Consider the following 16,700-nt stretch of genomic DNA (forward strand, 5'->3'; position numbering starts at 1 on the left):
GCAGTCGTAGTGTTTGCATGGAGCCCACCGGAATCGACGTTTGTCCCTCCAAGATTAACCCCTTCGACATCACATGATCGGACAATTACCACTGGCACATATAAAGCGATATGGTTTCCGACGAGCGGAAGAGTTAATGGGTGTCTACGTGATGCATCCTTCTGCACGGGATCAACGCTCTATGGGAATTTGACTTTTCAATTATTGCCTGCGTGGGAGCTATGCAAGGGACTCCAAATCACTTCACGTTTCTCCGTGAATGGAATATCGCAAGCCTTATGAACGGAGGTTACCGGTTACCAACGTCTGTCCATCCGACCCGGCTCCAGTGAAAACAATGAACTGTTCAAAGTGACTCTCGATTAGAGCAAACTTTCCAATATCCATTCACCTTTTTGTAATATACACTCAATGCCACCGTGATTTCCTTCTATCGACATCACGCTGGTGATAACATGAGCAAGCTAATTGTTATTGGGCCAGAGCAAGCAACGTGTCTTTAATGCATGGGTGAGGTACATGGCGCTGCCAAATATTTTCATGACCTCATTGTATTAGCGACATCTTTTTTAGCGACTTTATTTATGATTGCATCAATTTTGATTTAAAAAAAAACGACTTTAAGACGCTCAGTCGACTATTATAAGCAGCATATAGATATAACTATATACAGCACTTGCCATACTAATTCTAATTTAAGAAAGATGTTATATTTTAAGACCTTGAAGTAGCACTTAGACAGGTCGATCATATTTGGTGTTATCAATTCGAAAATCTGATTGTAATTTTGGGGGGACATACTGCAGTATGTCCCCCCCCCAAAAAAAAAAACCAAAACAAAACAAAACAAAACAAAACAAAACAAAAAAAAACAAAAAAAAAAACACACAATCAGATTTTCGCATTGATAACACCCAATATGATTAAATCTTTAAATGATACTTCAGGGTCTTAAACATAACATTTTAGTTCTATTTTGCTGAAATCCCCATTCGATTTGGTTAAGTGGTCATAGAGAAATGTGGATTGTTGTAAAGCATATCATGAGTCTGATTCTTCCAAGTTTAGCACTTCGATGATCTTATGTGTGAATAATAGACAGAACTTGGAGGAAAGAGATTCCCGACATCCTCAACAAAATTCTGTATTTCTCTTTGACCACTAAAGCATATCGAATATGGTTTTACGATGTGGGCAGTGACTTATAGTTTCATACCCTGAATTTGTATTTAGATTGATGCAATATTTTCAAAGATATCATTGCGGAGGGCCCCGTTGTAATTCTATTTAGGGGAATACGGTACACAAAAGAATTCCAGAATCAGCCTCCACATTACCTTAACGCCACAATTTGTTTGTATGTGCCGCTCTATCTTCCTTTGGCAAGCTACCCACGCCTGATTTATTTTTTTGGTGAACTTCTATATCGGCATTGTCACCCGTGGTGTGGGAGTTTTATTTGTTGTGACTGTGCAAACTTCCTGTTATTGTGCCATATTTTGTTGTTGGGTTATGAAGTCACGGAAGAATGACTGCTATTGCTGTTACATATTATATTTTTCATAAGGCTTGCAGATGCACTAGTTTCTTCTTTCTGTGATAAACGGGTCATCAACAACGGGAGAAATTAACCATACACCTCCTATGTGATGTTTGAAATCAGGAAAGTTCAAATTATAAGAAACCTTTTCTGACTTATCATCATGGTGTTCAGAACTTTATAACTTTTAGTGTATGACTACGTAGAAGGTAAAAAAGAATTACAGATCTCAACGCTCGTACCAACAGTAAGTGTATCCCCACTTTTGGATACATTGATTAAAAGTCGGAGGGGGTAGGGGTAGCATTTATATTTTTGTGTATGTGAACATACCTGATGCAAAAGGTTGAGCTTGCTAGAGGCTATTGTACATAGTTTGGTGTGTGTACATGTGTGTGTGTGTGTGTGTGTGTGTGTGTGTGTGTGTATGTATGTATGTAAGAGAGAGAGAGAGAGAGAAAAATGATAAGCACAAAGTGATCATAACATTGCTCTTTCTTGAAACAAAAATGGAAATAAGTTATGAATATGGATTATTGCGAATTCTCTTCGAAATCTGATACGTGTCGATGAGATTCCCTTACGCTGCGATAAATCTAACCTTGGAATTTTTCATGTGAACTAATACATGTAGTTACGAAGTATAAATGCCTCCGTTAATATTGGACTCTTGACGGCTATATCAAAACAGTCTACATTGTGTGTATGGGGGATGATCTGTCTTACAGTTGTATGTTAGACAAAAACTAGTTTCGCAGTATGTGTGTATCATGGCATGGAGCCCAATTTTGAGCGGTTTTTTTTTAATACGATGCGTGTTTACCAAATCGTGATATAGGCACTGTTTATATACGCAAATACATGTATTGATGTCTACCAAAGTTCATTAAAGTAATCACTTTGATGATTCTCTTAATTATGATATGCGTGTACATCAGAGTCGAAATTTGTCGTCTCGAAATTTGTCGTCGTAATAAACCAGTGAGGTGCAACATGGAGAAAGGAACTCCCACAAAAGCGCAGATATCAAAACAGATACCCGTTTTTACGCGTTTTCCTTCAACAAGCTGCCAAAGGTGGCGGGCAACGAACATAATATGGATCGTTGAAATGTTAGGACAGACTGCAATATTCATGTGCTATAAGATGCTACTCTCTCTGTGAATGCAGTCCGAGTATAGTTTCGACACGAATAACATGAACACCTATATTAATCTTTCCTTAAACCCCAGTCCTAAAATATGGGCACTACAAAGCAATCTATTTTTTTCTTTAACCTTTACTTGCATATTCTTTAGAGAAATATTTCAAGATGCATCCATGCCATAATTGTCCGAAATCCCCCTTTTCCCTGCAACCTTCAGAACTTCTGACCTTTTCTTCAAAGCAATAGATTAAAAAAATGGATCCCCGTGCATGTCATCGCGGTCCTCGTGCCTCTCAACCTCCGTTATGATTAATAATATCCCCATTATTCAATAAAGATCATCCTTGTAGCCGGAGGTTAAATTGTCAATGATTTCACAAAATTATGATCCATCTGATGACAACACCATACAGAATTATGAACCTAAACAAAATGATTACAATTCAAGGGAGAGTCAATTTACCATTATATTTGTCATTCGACCCCGCAATGTAGATGGGGAAAGAGATTTTGGATAACATTTACAACTAGTTTTTTTTTTCACTAAACATATTGTTGTTTTAAAGAAAGAAAGAAGAGAGAGAGAGAAAAAATCGAGGCCCTGTACAAATAATTTGTCCCAGAATATTTCTCTGAAGAATATGTAAGTAAAGCTTAAGGAAAAAAAGTGCCTGGGAAAGCAGTAACATGGCTGCACCTTCGAATGCAATGCTTTGTCGTAGCCCGTATTTTATGACCAAGGTTTAAGAAAAGATAAAAATGTGCATTTACAATGTATATTATGAATATGAAAAATAGATGTGGAAAAATACTAGATATATGAAAAATTGAAAATGGGAGGGTTAAATAATCGAATAGACTCATAAGTAAAGCAAGGTGCATTAATTAGTTGTGATAGAGCAATATTCAAAACAAAAAGTGAACGTAAACAGAGGTATTTGAGTTTGAGCATGCCAGGAAGGTAACTTGAATTGGAAATAACTGACTGCCATATCGTGATGAAATAATGGCATAACTGATGATTTTGAATAGTCTGCCCAAATACACTGGTCTGTGACTGGCCACAATGCCACTACGAGACTGTGCACGACCTGTATAATAATGGGGCATGATACTCTTGGAAATATAATGGAACAGTGTTCCCCTGCCATGTCTTTTGAGAATCATATTAGTAACATGGCAATAAGCAAGTTTTTTAATACTCCGTGGAGGGTAAGGTTCATACCGATGTCTTTTGTTAATCATATTAGTACTATGGCAATGATTGCTAGATGATGTCACTGAGAGAATCTTGGTTTGAAAGTTGTTGTTTTATTTTGTTGTGTGTGTGTGTGTGTGTGTGCGTGTGTGTGTGTATGTGTGTGTTTGTGTGTTTGGGGCATATCCAAGTAATCTGAAGAAAAATAGAAAATTTCTTATAAAATATACTACAGTGTAGTATAACATGTATTCAGATATTCATTTGGCTACATAAGCAATATTAAAGGCATCATGAATTCACACAAGTCAACATGCATCAATTTTGCATTCAAGACTCCGAAAAAATTTAGTTGACTAGACATGTAGGCCCGAATTCACGAAGGTGGTACAAATGAAACCATGGTTTAAACCATGGACAAAAACCATGGAGTGTCGCATGGAATATTCGTTACGAAATTGGTCATTTCCTTGACAAAATGACCATTTCGTTAACAAAATTATCACTTCGTGGACGAAATGTTCATGTAGATACAAAATGTCATTTCATCACAAAATAATAATTTCATTGACGAAATGACTGATTTCGTAATGAAATATTCCATGCGACACTTGGCGCTCCATAGTTTTTGTCCATGGTTTAAACCATGGTTTCATTTGTACCACCTTCGTGAATTTGGGCCGTAGAGTTCCTGGAATCCTTACAATTTAACTGAAAGAAAATATCCTAGCAGTATCCTGGGACAGATTTGTATAAATTTGTAAATACCAGTTGAACAGTTATTGCCAAGATGAAAACACAAAGAGAAGGGGAGGCGATAAACACAGGACTCATTCTTTACAGTTTTTATTTCATCGTCATTTTTTTTTTTTCTTTTTTCACATCAAGGAGAATGCAGCAAAGACTGTTATCCATAGACCTTCACATCACACAGAATGAAAACTTCTCCAGAAACCTTCCGGCTCACTCGAATTGACAAAAGTTACGTTCCCTATGGACCGTTACACAGGTATCACATACTCAGTTGGCAGGCTACACGTATTAGCTACAAGGCACGACACTCGGATAGAATTTTTCACTGCTTTTATTTTCTTTCTCAGAAATTTGCTAAAACACAGCACACATTGAATTTCTTTTATCTTAATTATCACATTCATTTTTCGGGAATCTTTCTCCTATCTCTGTATATACATATAGTAGACAACATGGTAAAAATAGAAAAGTTTCATTAAAAGATTGCATATAATTTTTTCCAGAATCCTGATTGAATGAAGCAAACTCAGTTGTAATTTGTTCTAGTACACAGTGACAGGATTAAAATCTTGCATATCATCTATCTACACTACAAAGAGATTAAAAACGAACACACTTAATCTTGTATCATCCCCTTTCTCAAGCATCAAAAACTGTGGGGATGAATTAGCCACACTGTCATAATTCATCTGCCACAGATGTTGCTGATATATATTAAAAAATGGCACGCAGTGATCCTACAAGGCCACATAGAGTTAAGGCTTTCATAAGAGTCACAAAAGCACACACCCCTCTTTCAAGGTGGAGGATTCCATGAGTAGTACACACTGATCACCCACACTGGGCTCACCTCATTTTCATTTGGGGTGGGACAAATACAATTTCATACAGTATCTCACTTGTGCAAATATTGTAAGGTGCATTTCCCACAAGGATGTGACTGATTCATTAAGCCCCAAGGAGAGCAAGATTTTTATCAGACGCAACCCCTGTTTTAAGGTGGAGAATTCCGTGAATGGTACTTTGGCCAATCATCCACACTGGACCAAACCATTTTTTCTAGGGGTTGAGACAACTAATACTTGCTACTCTGACAAAATGAAAGATTGTTTTTCAGTTGGGAGGTCAAATATTCACAGTGCAAAAACATCCACAGAATGACATTGTGATGATAATAATACATGTAGATTGTTTGAGAAGTGTCCCTGATGCTAACAATGCTGTAGTTTCTACCTGTTTTTTTTTTTCTCTCTCACATACATAAAATAACAAAAATTTAATACAAAGTGATATATAATCAAGTGGACGGAAATAAAAGAAGAAGAAAAAACAAATCAAGGTTTGTGGCGCCAATTGTCATAAAGCATTCTGATTGGGAATTGTCGCAGTAGAAGCTCATGATTGAAATCCTGTACGATTGAAAGTCGCTTCTCACTTCCCTTCGACGAGTCAGCATCTAGGATAAAAAAACAACAACAACCAATTCCCTTTTCCTTTGTTCACGGATGACTTCGCTGATACCGACACGTACACACTTGTACCTGAACAACAACAACCTGAACAACAACAATAACAAAGGTGAAGCAAACAAACCTCCCCCACCCACTCCACAAACCGTAAGCCTCGGACAGTGGTAAAAACACCCAGGTTTATGTAAACACTAAAAACAAACAATAATGCTATTCCTAGGAAGTGAACTAAATCACGGTAAACCCAATCTTTCTGCTGATTGCAAATGGAGTCACTACACTGCACGACTGCACATTTTCATTTTTATATAATAGAGAGCATGACACTGAATAACCTCTCAAATGCTGCAAACAACAGAGACAGAGATAAGAAAAAATTTACATTCCTGATTGGCACGCGATTCATTGCAAACAAATCCTACTGCACACTAGAAACAAAATCAAAACTTTTTTTTTTTTCATCACATGAAACTGGTAGAAACAAAGAACAAGCGTCTAGAACGGTTCAGGGTAGAAATCGATCGGGGAAAAAAAAAAGAGACAAACGATAGAACACACAAAGACCAGCGACATAAGCTTTGAAATTTGCGCCCTAATCCCGCATGAACTAGATGAAAATGCATAAATTCAAAAACGTACAAACGTCAAACCGCACTGTACCGCAGGCCACTCAATCTCAGCATCTTCAATTTACAGAAGATACTTTTCTCCTTCATTACTTCATATCTTTGAAAAGATAAAGCACAGCAGACTTATTTCATGAATCCTTCTCATTAAAAACAAAACTAGGACATCTATAACCCTCCCCCCCCCCCCCGAAAAAAGAAGACACTTTCAGCATCACATAAACCTTCATGTGAAACAATCAAGAAATATGCATGCAAAAAGAGCTCCTAAGCAAAGAAACCCTATCCACTATCTTCAGAACAGAACAATCATACTTAATCATTTGTTACACACTTTATACAATCAGCAAAAGAACATACAAACAAGCAGCAACATGCAAGGAATACAATGACTGTCACATTATTAGGGACAAACTGCACATCTTCAAAAAAAAGTGTTCATTGACGCGATGGTAGTGTAAAACTAACATGTGCCCAATATATGCCACGTAGTAAGAACTTACCCCAACTTTTTTGAGAGAAAGAGCAGTGGGTACATTCCTACTTCAGAAACCGAGCAAGTTCATTCCTCCACTGTTGTTTTTTATCTTCCACAGTCCTCACAAAAACTATGAGATTCATATCCATCCCCCCCCCCAAAAAAATGGCATATTATTATTAGTTTTTTTTAATGCTTAGAAATTTGTTTTATGATATGATACTTTTCAAGTGGTCGAAGACAATTTGATTTCATTACAGATTTTAGAATCTGTCTTCCCTTTACAAATGTTTGAAAGCCCTGATGAAAAATATTTCTTGTTAGATGATCTCATATTCAATATCTTTTTTTTCTTTTAGATTAGCAGTGATCATGACGATTATTTGATTTCTGATAGATGACAATGATGATAACAACCAACATCCTTTCCAAACACATTTTCTGGCTTCACAAACCACAATCAAAGACGTCTTAATTTCCATTCCAGTCATAGAATGACAAGGTATTCTTCTCATCATTGACCTCTAAGCGTCACGCCACATGAGCACCTTGCTGTAAAACACTTCGGACTGGTCCAACACCTGGCATACGATAACTTAATACACACATGTCATCACAAAATACACAAATTGCAAAATGGTGATACATGACTAATTAAACACAAATGGTTGGAAATTTCTTCATTGGGAGTATGAAGCAAAGATTACTTTCCTCTCCAGAGGAGTGACCTTTTAGGTGTAAAATGTGCTATGAATTGCATATTTCCTTGAATAAAACTAATGAATCTACATGCGACAACAAAGCTTTTCTGCAATTCAACCATGCTACACCTAATACTGAAAAAAAAAAAATCAAGTGAACTTCTCTATTCTTCTTTTCTACAATTTCTACAATTTCTATATTCTTCCCTATCCTTCAGAAATGTATCTGCAAAGCCTTGTGAAAACTGCTGTCCTGATGAAACTACTGTTACAAAACAAGTTACTGTTTCTGTGAATAAATTACTGAGCACCATGGCATTATAGATACCATTCTGGTGTGTGTGCGATGGGAGAGAACACTGGCTCGAGTCTTAAGTAGCAGTTTTTGACGCTTTCAAGCTGCATGCTAGCAAGCCGAACAGTTAAACAGCTTGTAGATCTCATCGTGCTCCAAAGGTGAGCCACAGTTCTCCATTGAAAACAGAAGATTTCACTCCATGTGAACATTACCTGCCACTTTACACAACTCCAGTCCACACTTTGTCGTCCCCATCCCTCCCCCCCCCCACATATCCAACCCTTTCTCGCTTGCTACTTATACAGACCGCTGATTTTTCGATGGCACTTAAGAAAATGGCCTCAAGTTCATCCTCATCACATTTTCTGTTCTCTCTCTTTAGCAGGCCAAAGCCAGGAAAGCATTGACATTTTGTACACCATGGGCACATGGAAATATCTATAAACACCTGAAAACAAGACTAGGAACCATCTTAGATCCGGCTTACACTGACGACAATGTACAAAACTTGCAAGGTCTTATGAAAACAGCTGAACACTGAGAGTGATTTAACATTCATCTTGGCCAAGGCTTGGTCTTTTCTTGTGAGTGTATTCCCACCACTGTACAACATGCAATGAAAATTGGCAAAACCATATATTACAGGAATGTACCTTTTCATGATTATACCTCTAAAGAACAAGATGTAAGAAGTAAATATCACTTCGCTCTTTTTTCACTTTCCTCTTCGTTTCTCTCTCTGTCTAACTTCATTCTGTTCTTCTTGGAATGCTTAATAGAATGTCTTGACATATTGCTGAGGGCCGAAAAAAAAAGAAAAAAGAATGGCAGCTGGATTTTGAGCAGACGAGGGCGTGCTCACTTGCGTAGCGAGCCGCGCAGCGAGGTCGGGCTGAGGCCGCGAGCCGAGCGGGTTCTCGCGCTGCTGCTTCGAAGCTTGGTATCTAGAGAGAAAGAGGGAGACAAATATCGCGTTATTAAACCATCAGAAGGCGAAATGTAATGCAACTTTATCTGATCAGTTGAGAATAAGACAGTATTCGCATCATATTTCAAAGGCATTCTCTGTATCTACAGGGTTGCATTTATTCCTCACTACATAATGCCCATTATGAGATGGTGTTATACTGTATATATGCTGCATTGTAGTCATTTGTGAAATTTGCAAGTTATGTTTATCTGAAAGCCTATTTAGACTTAACCAAGAAAATGATGTGTCACAGAAGTACTTCTTACATGCTTTGGTGACCTTTGACCTCTTTCAAATTACATAATCATACATTCTATACAAAATCAATAAAAATGGTAAAGCATAAAACTATACAAAAGCGGACAGGCGGTTTAGGGGGGTTTAGGGAGTAATAAGACATGCAGTTTCTGGCAGTTCAGTTACTAATGGGTATTTAAAAGTATGAGCAGATTTTGATTTTGAATAGAAGAGAATTTAAGAAATCAACCGTATATTTAGATTTATGACATGTCAGTACTTGTTGCACGTACTCCATCTCAACGACACTATAACAAATACCAAGCCTCTCTAAAGGGCATACTGTAAAAGTGGAAATTTTCTTACAAAATCTAGTGCAAGAATTAAAGCACATGAATATTTTTGCTTGTCATATGTTCCACTAAATAATGTCTTCTTTCTGCAGAATTAAAAGAAGGCAAAATTCATTTTTCCCAGCAGAGTGAAAAAAATTACTCGCATGAAAATATCCACTTTTACAGTACATGTGAAGGGTGAAAGAACTATGTTATGATCACCAACCTAAGGCAGGAGTTGAGGTGTTGGAGGGCTGGCCCAGCCTGACTGGGGATATACTCCGGGTGCGGTCCTTGGCCAGCCGCGGGGAGAGATTGGTGGGTGGGGAGGGGCCCCGGGCCGACAGCCGCGACGCGGAGCCGTAGCCCATGGATTCGTCCAGCTTGCGCGTCTCGTGTTCCAGCAGGATGGGGTCGAGGGTCGGGTCGCGCGAGACGGAGTGGAGGGACTCACCTAGTGTGGGAAAAGAAACATTCACGTATGGAACAGGGGTCAGAGGTTAAGTTTGGGAGTTTAAAACAAGCAGTCTTGTACCTGGGATTCTGGGGGGCATTTCATAGAGCGTTTTGTCTGACAAACTTGTCGGACAAATTTGCTCTCAGCCAGTCATATGCAAGGATTTTAGTAGCTTATAACAGATTGACAGAAAAAAATATCTGACAAAATGCTTCATGAAATGCCCTCCTGATTTTATCACTGACACTAGACACTGACAAAGACCCTTCTGTATTTCACATGATACCAATTATGATTAGCTTCATCAACAGAAATTTGCTCATGAAGTAGAATGGCAAAAGAAATTGGCAATTAATTTGAATAAGTCTCGAGAACCATAGGATGAAATGAATATATTGATATTTACCTGCTACAACACTGTCACAATTTACACGATTTTTTTAGTACATCTTTCATATTGAGCTAAAAGAAAAAAAAACAGATTAAAACAAAACTAAGAACAGGCCTTGGCTGAGAAACTTACTGAGCATGTTGCGTAGGTCCTGGATCTCATCGTTGGTCTTAGAACTCATGGAGATGTACTGCTGACGCTTCTTGATCTCCCGCTGGAGTTGGTCTTTCAAGGTGGAGTTCTGAAATTGGCGCAATCACAGGAAAGGATAAAAACATATTCAAGATATAAAACACATGAGCTGGCATCCTCCCATTAAAAAAAAGGACTGTGTTCACACAGTTTTGACTGATTCATTGTTTCTGAATTTCAGTTCAACTTGCACATGCACCTGCTTCATGGCATCATTTTGCCTGTGGATGTTTTTGTGGCATACGATGTGTGAGAATATCAAGGCTGTATCACAAGATAACAACTTGGAATTTCTCTTCTTCTTTTTTTGCATTTAGTTTCCTAGGTTAGAAGATTGAACTGACAATTTCAAAGTGATTTAATTCAGCATCATACTGTAGAGAAAAGAAAATCTTTACATGGAGATGTTCAATAAAAAAGTGATGCATCAAAACCTTTGATCTTCTCTTCTCTTTAATCTTCACTCTACCGCCAGTATCTATTTATGAGAGATAATGGCCCATTAGAAGTGTTCATATCATCATCTATGATTTAGTGTCCTTTCATTAACCTGTTGAGGACGAGTCCCGAGTATACTCGGGCAGGTGTCTGCAGGAAATGCATGTCATAGCAAAATCAAACCATCCTCAACGGGTTAACAACTTTGTGGAATAGGGTAAGGGGAGGGGAATTCCCTTTCACCAACTCACCTGTTCCTCGAGCCCCTTGACCCGCTGACGGTGAGCCCTCTCCCTGGCCTCCAGGGTGCGCTCTGCCTGGAGCTGGGCCGTCCGCAGCCGCTCTGTCTCGATCTCGGTCTCCTGCCGGTGTCTCGTCGTCAGCTCTATCAACCTACCGATCAGAGAGAGAGGTAGGAGGGTGATTAGTGTCTGGGCTCCAGGAGAGTTAATGTGACTGACATGCCAGTCATGTGAGGGTGGTATCATTGTCATGAGGGAGCACCATTACAACTTACTACTGTTATCTACTATGAAAAGATATTACAACTGTAAGATTACCAAAGGATGGATAGATGGATGGATGAATGGATAAAGGGATGTATGGAGGGATGGATGGATGGATAGGTGGATGGATGGTTGAATGGAAGGATGGACTGATTGATGAATGGACAGATGAAGGGATGGATAAAGGGATGGACAGATGGATGAATGTATGAATAAATTAATGAACGAATGGATGGATAAATGGGTAGATAAATAAATGGATGGGTTGGTGGATAAATGGATGGATGAATTAATAAATGCATGCACTTATATTTATGATGGAAACTTCACTGGTAAATAACTTCTCTCCAAAAGGACAGTTTTCTACTTCACTAGAAATTGCTTACAGGTTGTACATCTACTTCTCACTGATTTGAACTGGCTTATATTACTTTTAATTTTGAATGAACTGTTTCTAAATGGAAAGTCACAGTCAAAGTAAGTGTGACAGAAAAGAAAGTTGCAATCATCAATACACACATCTTTTCTATTCCTTTAAAATCCATGTGAAGACATGCTGATATGCATTATTCAAGGTATCATATAATTTCTTCCATCAAAACAGAAATTAAAGAAATGGGTCATTGTTAAGGGGGGCAAGAAGGGAAGTAGAGCCAATGGGGATAATCAACACCACAAAAATAGCTAAAAATTCAAGCAGAGAGAGGACCCCTTGAAGGTAATATGGGAAAATTCTGTATATAAGATCACTACGATACCATCACTTCAGAGGGTCAAACGAGGGCAGCACATACGTACCTCTGCGCATGCTGCTGCTCTGTTTCGGCCAGGGTAGCCTGCAGGGCTTGGATCTGACGCTGCATCTCGGCATTCTCGTGGTCCAGAGAGCTGAGGGACTGGTCCAAGGCCCCTTTCTCAGACGTCGCCCTCATCACCGCCTCCTCGTGCCGCATCTTCTCACGCTCAACCTGTGAAACCATACAAATAAAGATGTAAGCAATCACCGTGAATTTGAAATTTGAAGGGGGAAGGGGGAGAGATATCGCATATACACTGATAATTTGGATCTTCTTTTGCTTTGTGTTATATTCTTATTTCTTGACTAACCCTTTGTGAAAAGCATCTTCAATGCACCAGATTTTATGGACTGGATTCCGCATTTGAATCCTTTGCTGGTATACTTAGGATATACATCTGGAACAATGGTTAGTTGAAAACCAGAAGGAAAGTACTCCACAGGCCTATAGTACTAACATCCTTTTGGCTCTAAAAAGATGAATTATGATTTCCTTTGGATAAGATCACTTTATGAGGAGTTAAACAAGGGTGTAAAGTGAATAGGCAGTTTCCAAAAGTTCCAAATTTGAGTGCAGCATAAAAATAGTTTTGTTGCTGCCAAACACTTATCTATCTCATCATACTTTGAATTTGTGACACAAAGGTCATATCTAAAGCTGGTTTGATAAAATCATATCTACACATGGTTGCCTCTTTAATTCTCCTGGAGGGCCCCGCCCCAATTACTTCTCAAGCACTGGCAGGAATTCTTACCCATGGGGTCAAAAGTGATATAGTGGGTAAAGCATTTCAGGAAAAGAGAAATTGATGTGAACTGGGAACCTCTTGATCAAGAGTCCACAGATTCATCCACTACATCACATTTCTTAAAAGTTGGATGTAACAAGAGGAAGGAAACAGCAAAGTTCTCATGATACCTTGTCCAGGGTCTTCTTGAGGGCGGTCTTGTCCTTCTCGAGGCGGCCGGCGCTGCGCTGGACCTCCCTCTTCTCCTGCTCCAGGTTGGAGTAGGCCTTCTGGAGGGTGGTGACGTGTTCCTTGAGGGAGCGCTTCTCTGCCTGCAGCCGCTGGATCTGTGTCATCGTCATCTCCTCCGAATCCTGGTGCTGCTTCAACACCTGCACAGATTTGGGTTGAAAAGAAATGTTTTATTTCCCAGTATTCTCGGTTGCACTAAACACAACAACGACGACGACAACAACAACAACAACAACAACAAAATTATGTATGAGGGTTATAAATCCATATAACTCAGGACAGAGCTATAAGTCTCTCTTTCTCTTTCTTATCTCCTGTAGCTATCTTAATAATTCATCTAACTATTCATCTATCTATCCAACTATCCATCTATCAATTTAATGATTCCTCTACTTATCTATCTCTCTATCCATCCATTTATCTATCCATCTATACATCCATCTATCAATTTAATGATTCATCTATCTATCCATCTCTCTATCCATCTTTCAATCAATTTATCCATCTATCCGTCTATCTATCCATCTATCAGTTTAATGATTCATCTATCTATCTATCTATCTAATGATGAATCTATCAATTTAATAATTCATCTATCTATCTATCCATCTCTCTACCCATCTAGCTATCTATTAATCTAATCTATCTATCTATCTATCTATCTATCTATCTATCTATCTATCTATCCATCTCCCTCTCTCTCTCTCTTCCAAATACAGGTGTTCCGGTCAGCAATGCCCACCTGCTGTGAGGACCTGATCTGTTGCTCCAGCTCTGACCGCCTCAGCTCACACTCTGCTAGGTCATTCTGGGTCTGCTGGAGTCTCTCCATCAGCTGGTGGTTCTGCTTCTTGGCATCGCTCGATCCATGTCTGGAGAAGAAAAAAGAAAAATAAAGAAATGACAGAATCAAGATGGAGATCTCTTTGAAATCCTTTGAATCATATGAGAAACAGGCATTCATTACAAAAAGGAGAAAAGGGGGGGGGGGGAGATATAGACGAGGAAAAGTAAAGAGATGAGCTCAAGAGGAAGTGAAAGGCTAAAACAGAAACACAGATTCTGTATCAAAACAAGAGACCTGAGGGTCTCACGCTCATCTGAGGATTGCAAGTTCACCTCCCATGCATTCTTGCAGACTACTACCTGAGAACATTGCAAACTTGGGGGGCGAGCAGCATTGAAGGCTTCTGTGGGGGCAAGGTACATGTGTATCCATATACATATTCCATCACACTGGTAAGAAATACCTGCCAAGTTCACTGTATATTTAGAACATTTTACTATGCAGTTAAAAAAACAACACAGACTTAAAATACTGTAAATGCAAAAATTCCTTCACCCCCAACCCCCATTGGACTCCCATTGACCCCTGGATCTACTATAAATAACCTTGAAAGTGCATTCACTAACTTACTCAGAATATTTCCAGCTTTAAACATTTTTTTTTTCTTTTTTGAAATAGGGGGTTTTGTGGTCCTCGTATCAAGTATATAAATTGTCACCTTTGTGATGATGTTCTAGGCTTGGTGCCAAAATTGACCATGTGTTTTCAAGAAGGACAAGAAAATGTGTTGTCCCCCTGACTTGAACCCCCGACCCACCTGGCTGCATCCAGTCTCTCCTGCAGCACCCTGCGGTCCTTCTCGCTGCTGGCCAGTGTCTGCTGCAGCTGGTGCATCTCCTCTTGCCTCTGGGTGGCTTCCATGGTGCTGTCATTGAGGGACAGGGACAGGGACTGGAGCTGGGGGCAGAAAGCGGGCGGGGAGGGGTACATGAAGGGTGAGAGAGATGGAGGGAGGAAGGGGTAGGGGCGAGTAGAATGAAAGGGGGGGAAATAGAGAAAAGCAATTATTTGTCTTGAAATTAATGATTGGCAAAGGGGACAGTAGTGCCCATTCTGTGCATCGAAACATTTCACATACTTTGCGTTAATCTGTGGGACTATTAGTGGCTGTGGCTCATTACATACCATCTAACATTCACTGGACAGAAGCATTTAACTTTATGACCTGTTAATACTGATGCATCAGTTAAAATGCATTAAACCAGATGCCATCTATAACAAGCCACTGAGTCTCCCGCATCTTTTGACACCAAATCTGCGACGCCCGGGCGCGCGGTTCCAAAGTTACGCATAAATATGTACATGCATGTCAGACCAAAAATTGCTCAAAAACATTGATTCGTGTTCAATTTCAATGCAAACTGTGCTTACTGGCAAATTTCATAAAAGCATGATTATTTTGGTGTTTTATTGATGAAAATCAATGAATAACATATTTTCTTGTTCGGAGCGATGTCGCGGACAAATTTCATCGAAAAAACAATGAAAAACATAAAGTCGAAAAAACAAAGAAATACATAAGAAATTCAAAAAACAATAAAATACTTAAGAATTTTTTCTGATATCACAAATTCTTTTTATTACATTTGCTAAGGACACGAAAAAGAATATTTACACAAAAAATATGCCTTTATTTTGTGATTTATACCAAATAGTCTGATTTTATGCATCGTCATGCATAAATTAGCATAATTTAGCATAAATGATGATTTAAAAAAAAATTAACTTCAGGGTATTTTAGATTACATCATAGGCAATGTGTATGCCAATTTTCGTCGCGATCGCGCGGTCAACGGCCGAGATCTGGTGGGGGGGCCTGTACAATTTCAATGCAAACTGTGCTTACTGGCAAATTTCATAAAAGCATGATTATTTTGGTGTTTTATTGATGAAAATCAATGAATAACATATTTTCTTGTTCGGAGCGATGTCGCGGACAAATTTCATCGAAAAAACAATGAAAAACATAAAGTCGAAAAAACAAAGAAATACATAAGAAATTCAAAAAACAATAAAATACTTAAGAATTTTTTCTGATATCACAAATTCTTTTTATTACATTTGCTAAGGACACGAAAAAGAATATTTACACAAAAAATATGCCTTTATTTTGTGATTTATACCAAATAGTCTGATTTTATGCATCGTCATGCATAAATTAGCATAATTTAGCATAAATGATGATTTTTAAAAAAATTAACTTCACGGTATTTTAGATTACATCATAGGCAATGTGTATGCCAATTTTCGTCGCGATCGCGCGGTCAACGGCCGAGATCTGGTGGGGGGGCCTGGGAGGCCCCCCCCGGCTCTATCAACTACCTAAATAGCCCAGCCTAGT

General features: G+C 38.8%; 1 pseudogene; it reads right to left on the reverse strand.

Moving 5' to 3' along the window:
- Positions 1-8,780: 8,780 nt before the first annotated feature.
- The window catches only part of LOC139744011 (uncharacterized), a 69,839-nt pseudogene continuing 61,919 nt past the window's right edge, over positions 8,781-16,700 (reverse strand).

Source organism: Diadema antillarum, unplaced genomic scaffold (genome assembly GCF_040938485.1).
Source record: "Diadema antillarum isolate AM-2024a unplaced genomic scaffold, OU_Dant_1.0 seq00001128_RagTag, whole genome shotgun sequence".
NCBI classification, from domain to species: domain Eukaryota; kingdom Metazoa; phylum Echinodermata; class Echinoidea; order Diadematoida; family Diadematidae; genus Diadema; species Diadema antillarum.